The sequence below is a fragment of the Macrobrachium rosenbergii genome, chromosome 14, assembly GCF_040412425.1.
Source record: "Macrobrachium rosenbergii isolate ZJJX-2024 chromosome 14, ASM4041242v1, whole genome shotgun sequence".
Taxonomy (NCBI): domain Eukaryota; kingdom Metazoa; phylum Arthropoda; class Malacostraca; order Decapoda; family Palaemonidae; genus Macrobrachium; species Macrobrachium rosenbergii.
Window position 1 is genome coordinate 21611758 of NC_089754.1, and position 7826 is coordinate 21619583.

At 36.6% G+C, this 7826-nt stretch overlaps 1 protein-coding gene across 1 annotated transcript in view; it reads right to left on the reverse strand.

Annotated features, from left to right (window-relative positions):
* LOC136845768 (uncharacterized) overlaps positions 1–1842 on the reverse strand; it is a 489838-nt gene extending 487996 nt beyond the window's left edge. Inside the window, exon 1 of the mRNA XM_067116022.1 lies at positions 1710–1842. The gene's annotated coding sequence lies outside the window, so the exon portion shown is untranslated. The remainder of the gene's footprint in view (positions 1–1709) is intronic.
* Positions 1843–7826: the final 5984 nt, after the last annotated feature.

A 7826-nucleotide genomic window follows, 5' to 3' on the forward strand; every position in this document is an offset into this window, starting at 1 on the left:
ACTCGAAGTACTGACACGCGAACGTTAGTCCTACACCTGATATTTGAATTTACTCTCCTTTAAGGCACATTTTCATTTCAAAGCAGTCAAAATTACTTGTATATTGTAACCATTATTCATTCTACCCAAGAATCGTTTCAATGCCTTATATTTATAGAAAAAAAAAGGGGGGGGCTAGCCCAGCCTTATATGCCGTATATTTATCATCAATACACAAAGGATGACGGGACCACAATGAGACTGCAAACTTTTGTTCGATAAGTTATTTGGCAAAATACTCATGAAATTGCCCAATCACTGAGTTATTATAACGATTTGTAAGCTAAGGAAAAAATACGTAGAATTTGCAAAGTATTCTGAAAACAAACTGTAGTAGTATTCCATACATCGCCTGCAACGTCGCAGTGGCTGCTCCTTTCACCTACCCCAAACAGCCTCACGCCTCATAGACAACCATATTCCAAGCTACTTTGAACATTACCCCTACTTACATAATTTACGTGCGAAAAATTATTAAAATACCTTTCATTCGCACTCGCACCGCCAATTTTTTTTTTTATTTACCCACAATGATACAAAACAATTACTGAAAGATCATGGTTCATTTGTTATTTGATACTAGCTCGTCTTACGTGTTCTAGTTTTGTTTTGTTATCAATATAAATCGGAATGTTTATGTTCTATATAAGGTGTGAGGAGGTGGAGGTGTGAGGGTTCTTGTCTATATAAGAATGTAGATGTATTGCTGAAGAAGTCATTTACAACTTCAACACAGTACGCCAACGATATCGAAATATGGCTATCAACCGATCACGAGGTAGCTATGCGTTGCCATATCTACCTAAAACCTACGTCGGTGAGGGGGCAGATGGAATGAAATAGACTATAGGCAGTTATTTTCATCTAGTCCTTCTCAGAAGAACAATTTTATTAAAATCTAGCTGAACAACCCAGCGTTGCCCGGGAATACTCTGCTGAATGACGGTCACTCCCAACTAAACCTAAACCTAAACACACCCCACTAAAACTAAACACCCCCTAAATCAAAACACACCCACTAAAACCAAAAACACACCCCACTAAACCTAAACACACCCCCACTAAACCTAAACACATCCCCATTTAACCTTTACACACCCACTAAACCAAAGCACACCCCCACTTAACCTAAGCACACCCCCAGTAAAAGAATACACACCCCACTAAACATGAACACATCCACCGCTAAATTTAAACACCCAAACCTAAACACATCCTCCACTAAACATAACAGCTCCAACGCTACCTTTATGTCTAAAACTGAAAACTATATGGTATTGACATTATCCTACAGGCCTATATGCTGCAAAGAATTCTTAATGACAGACAAAAAAACAGCAGGTATCCTTATGCCTCATAATAACATGTTTAAATAACGAAACTCGTTGACACCACCAGTTAACTGTAGGCCTAGGCCTACTTATTACGAGCATTTGTTATAACGAGAAAATTTATTTTTGCTTTATATTAAGTAGCATGTATATGATCAATGAGCTCTAATTTCAAAACTGAAATCGCTACTACACCTACACCTACAGTATGTGCCAAAATAATATGCCGAAAATATCAGAACTGTTGACAGAGCGGTGTAGCTTACCTGCTGCTAACAAGACATTCCTGTGAATAGCACAAATTTCATGGGTAAATAAAATTCACTGTGATCTGCTTACCTGTGAAATGTTATTCCACTTTCTCTGGAAGAATTCCTGAGCCCATTTCCGCAATTATCGACTACGCAACGCAACATTAGAGAGATAAAGAACGAATAAAATCACAAGACATTAACCACCAATACTGTTTCCGGGGTTCGCGGGCACTTAAAAGTATCCCGCCGCAAGGGTCTGTGACTGCACGTAGAACCGCCCTAGTGGCGACACACCAAACTAAGTAGTTCTAGTTGCCCCTAAAACGTCATCAAAAAAACGCCATTTACTTCAGTCTTGAATGTCTTTCCGTATATCCCTGACCTAAAGACCCTTTTGTTTAATTTCCATCCAACCATACTCGGTTTTTTTTTTTTTTGTTCTGGTGAAAATGCGCTTAAAAGTTGTCAGCTGTTTGATGACTTGTCCAATGTAAAATGTCCGAATAGCATTGTTATATTTCACAAAATCACTTTGTGATTCTGATGAAAGCTTAATTGATAACTTAAATACCTATATCAACTATAGTTTTGTTTATCGATCATGATATCGTGTTGAGAGAAAATAAAATTGTGTTCATAACTCATAAGTCCCTAAGTTAATAGCATGGTCACCGAAGTCAACGACTAAGATGGGTTTCGGATAAAACTTTTCATGCCAATCGTTTTTTATATTTCCCATACATTTTAGCGGTAATTATAGCAAACACACAAAATATTAGAAGAAGAACGCGTAATTATCAACATTTTCTTAAGAATAGATACTACTTAAAACTTTGAATCGATAAATTTTACTGTATATGTGAAATTTTAAATGAGGGAAAAGGAACAGTCACCTATACCTTTGTGGCGTGATAACACCTCCAGCTGATTTTCGTAGCCGTAGGTTTGCCGGTTTTGGCGCCTTTTAAAGCACAGTAAGTATTTGATAGCAGTGTTACATTAATTTCGTTGGCCTCTTGTGGTTATATTTGCAGTTCAATAGCCCTAATGGCACTTTTCCTAGGTGCACAGACTAAAACAATAAGGTTCACAGACATTAACTCCAGGGGTATCTACGATAAACACAAAAGACGATACTAGCTGATGAGAAAGCTTTACTTCTTTCTCATTTTGTTTTTTAAGTTAAATCAAAACTAAAATGCACAGAAGAGTCTAAATGTGAGTTAGGAATAAAAATGCCTCAGTTCGTCAAGATAGCTACTCCTGATAGTAGACAGAAGGATGGAAAAGTAAGCTACAGACCAAATGTCTAAAATTTAGGCCTATGCTGTATGGGCAAGGTGCAGAAATGCATGATAAACATAAATAGGATTAGCATTAGATAACAATATAGAATTACGTAATATACTCTCACATGATGAAGATGACTTGGAAGGACGAAACAAGAATACACTAAGCCTATGTTACCGTGTTTTCGTTTCATCTAGCGACAAACCGGATTTACGCTGAGTATCATTATGGCAAAGTGTATATACATGCTGCAATTGAGGAAAACCGGATTTAGGTCTGTCAGATACGGTTCTTCCGTGTGATTGCACTACTCATCGGTATCACTCAGAAAATGTAAAAACTAAGTTAATGGTAAAAAAAGAAAAGTTGAATATTAGTTGAGGAATGGAAATATAAGGAAAAACAAAAAGCAAAATATCACAGTGGCTTGAGAAGGAAGAGCCTCTCTAACTTCGAAGCTTTGTGTAGACATGCTATTTTTCGACCATTTGCATTAGCATGCAAGTTTAAACTTGAACAATGAATCGAACAAATTCTAACACGTTGGCTATTTCTCGCACAAGTTCAAGTTTCAGTGCGCGTTTGAATATAGCTGGTAAAGGTTGTTATTAGCATACTTTCCCTTTTTGTTAATAATTACTCTGTCTACAAGCATTTTCGCATTGTTTCTTATACCGTGTATGCACCATAGAGCGTCTATAACATGGAGTGGCGATCTCCATGCCGAGCGTGTGACCTTGGGCGGCCATATGGAAAGGTCTCGGTCCAGCTCATAGTACTGTACTTTATTACTATTATATTATCTTTGCTATTGTTTTTATTTTTTTACTATTATAATTATCATATTAAAACTACTATTAATTTTATTTTTACAGTTATTATTATTATTATTATTATTATTACTTGACCCAATTTCAAAGAGAAAAATCACTTTACAAAAACAGGTTAGCCTAAGCACTCCAACCATTGTGGTCAAGGCCTAAGCATCTGCTCCTGGATCTAAGCAACGTCTAGCATAAATGGTTTCTGTAAATTACAGAACACTCTTTGCATACAGTTACCAAACACTAACTAAACAGTAATGTACAATCACTAAACTCAACACTCACTATACACTTACACTCATTAAACACTCACACTTACTATACACTCACTAAACACAAGGACTTACTATGCACTCACACTCACTAAACACTCTCACTTACTATACACTCACACTAATAGCACGAGGAACAGCGTTGTGTTTACCTAGCTAGGGAGAGAGAACTAAACCAACCGGCGTGCCGCGTACCCATCTGGTTTCAAATGTAACTTTCAGCTATTCCACTTTGTGAGTAGGATCTAGTATTTTGAAATGTTGATAATTACATGTTCCTTCAATATTTAATGTATTTTGTTCCAGTTTCTATTAAAATGTTTGAAAGATACATAAAATCGTTCTGCATGAAGCAGTGTGCACCCGAGTCATTTTGGACGTCTACTCTGCCGAACGTGCTTACTTCTAGACACATGAACACAATTTTTTCATATCTTTCATCTCGGTAGCATTGTTAACGGGCACAGCTATATTTGAGGGTGGAATTATGCTATTCGGATATGTTTAATTCAATCAATCCTCATCATACTTCCGACTACATCCAAATGCATCTTTGCCAGATAAAACAAAATAAGAGTAAAGTATTTTCTATCTCCCTTTGCCCTTCTTTTCAAGACTTTCCACTGTCATATCAAACCCACTTCAGAACTCACTGAATAATCTTTTAGACTATGCTAATTTTTATGGAATCATTAAATCATATATTTTCCAAGTTTCCATTCCTCTGTATTCACAAGCAAGTCTCTAAAGACCCTATGTTTTTAACTTTTTTTCCGTGGTCAACATCCCCACTTCTCTTCTGTAAAGGAGATTTGGCTCAAAATCCTAATAATACTCAGGCTTCATTTTTTATAGTCACTCTTCTGATAAACTTTCCACTTTCCTCATATTTATTAGTTTTCTTAGCCAAATTCTGGTAAAAATTAACTTTATATTCACACCTCTAGAAATACTCCGATCGCGGGCCCACCCCCTCCAGTCATAGCAGCTCTTTTCCACTATCAACATTTAATACTGCGTCATCAGCAAACACGAGTAACCTCCGTGGGAGGTGCACTGTACGCATTACTAAAGTTTTTTTTTTTCAGCGTTCCTTCGGCCCCTAACTAAAACCACCTTTTATTTTACCTCCGTTCCCACTTGCTCTCTTCCATCTTGCTGCCAGCTCCCTCTTTTCACTCTCTTAAGCAGCTGAATGCCTTGAAGTGCACCAGTGCTTGGCTTTATAGCCAAATTTTCATAAATCCAGTGCATTGCAATCCAGCACCAGCAACTTCATGTCTCATTCACGACTTCTCTCATTATTTAACAAACATGTACAAAAATATATCTCATTACTCATTAAAAATATTGGCCATCTATGGAAATATATCATTAGCCTATACCGGCTTTTATGCCAAACCACTCTTCTATCTACATATTCCAGCACATCATACGTCTTCACCTAAAATTATAATATTATACTATCACTCAACAATCACTGTCTACGTCTAACAAGCTCAAAATAGACATCATCCCTTCTCTAGTAATTCTGTCATAAGTTGTATCTACGTTTTCATTTAAAATCAAACCTCACAAACCTATTAAAAGAAAACACTTATTTAAAGCCACGTTGCTCTTCTTACAAAAACCCGTCTGGTGTCTATCTTATTTTCGTATTGAAAGCCCTACTGTTCACCTTCCCAGTTACACTAACCAGTGTTATGTCCTGTAATTCTTACGGTAGAAATTATTACTCTTACCATTGTATAAAGCAACAGTTATTCTTCTCATCTGATTACTGGCATCCCAGTGGCAAATCATCTCTATACTTCAACATTTACCTCGTAATTTTATATCTTCTGGTTCCATTCCACTCACCCACAATCATCAGTAATAATTCTGCTCACCCACAACCACCAATAAATTATTAGATTTACAAAAACCAGTTCTTTCCTCTATCACTCATTTTTGTCCTCTGTTTACCCTCAACACTGAACAACCATTCAGGATGCGTCTGTCCATGTTTATTTTTAGTATTATTTTGCCATATTTCCGTATTTATTCCACTTCTGCATAGTTTGATCCAAGAAATTTCTGTTCATTTTCCCTCAGATTCTGCAGTCACCCTCCCCACTTTACTTTTCCTAAAAACTTCACTGTCTTTCCTCTTGTACATGTCTATAGATTTCTCAGGTTTGTCAGACTTCTTATTCAATGCCACCTCGTTTTTTTGTAATTATAGCCCCCTCATTCCCCTACTTTTTTTTTTTTTTTTTTTTTTGAGCTCTTTCTTCTCAAACCCACTTACCTCATATGCTTTCATAGTTTTGCAGTCGATTGTTTATTCTAACTTTTACTTAAATTACGTAATGTTCAAACAAAGCTCTAGTCATTGCTCATCGCCAGTATATCCATGGACTTGTCAAACATTGTTCCTCATTTTATTCTCTTGTAAAGTATTCTTGCTAACATATACTTTTGAGACCACATAACAGTGAACTTCATGTCAACACTTTATTTTCACATGACTCTCCATTCTGATTTAACACTAGATACTATCGTTCACCTTTGCATTAAAATTACCTGGGAGAATCAAAGCCAGGGAGAGTTTCGGACTATTCTAGGAATATTCCCTTGCAACCTGTACCATTAGCGATTGTTATAAATTTTTTTCCACATTAATTGAACTCGCACATTTGTACTCCGCCCTGTCTACTGTCTTTCTGAAACTTAGCCCTTTCCATACACCTGTTAGGCACTTCTGAAACTGTTCTCTGTATGTTCCAAAAACAAAAACCTACAATTAACGAGTTTTATTATTATTGCCCTCCCCCCCACTCTCTCTCTCTCTCTCTCTCTCTCTCTCTCTCTCTCTCTCTCTCTCTCTCTCTGTTCACACACATTCAGTAGGTATGCGTGTTTGTTCATTCAGTTTATTGGAATAACACCTTATGACATCATCATGATTTATCTCTCGCGCGTGCGCACGAGCACACACATCCAGATTTACCATTTGCAATAACAAATTAGCACTGGTTATGCCCACACACAAGCCGCAACTCATGTGGGTGTGGTTAAGTCAGAATAATACAGAAAGAGCAAAAATGAGGAAGCATAACTTAACTGATAAAATTTTTACAAAATCATTTTTATGGTTTGTAATTCTAAGACCAAATCTGATTCCGAAAGCCCTCCCCAAAAACCAAAGTTACCTGACGAATAGGTTTAAGTTTTCTGATGATTCTCTGGCGTTTGCTCTCCCAGGTAACAGGTTTCAGGGTAAATTTCCTTTCTTATTTCTTGCTTAACACCAGTGTATAATTCCCGATAAGTTCAAGGCATAAGATATTATTTTTGAACAGTTTGTAACTTTTAATGGAATTCTGTCCCTGCTAATTCTTAGTACCTTTACCAGAATGCCTGTTTTTATCTAACTTTCTCGGAACCACTCATTCAAAGCCATGCCAGGTGTTTTTCTCTATATAAATATTGCTGTGTCTTTATATAATGAGATTCTTCCTTACTCTACCTTTTTAAGAAGTCGAAGAATATCTGTGACAACAAGAATCAAGTCCGCATTTTCATTGCGGAACCACTTTAAATCAATTCCAAATTTCTAATTTTCTGCCTGATTAGATGCATTTCTCATATCTGTTTTATTTCAGTCTACACCATTTTTAACAGTCTACGATAAATTACTGAAAAATCATGGACTCGAGAGAGGACATTACTATCAGACCATCATCCTTTACATTCAAAAAGAAATACCTTACTTTCTACTGGGTCTTATGTTTCTTAGGTTTTGTCCCTAACATCGTAAAAAGTTAAGATATT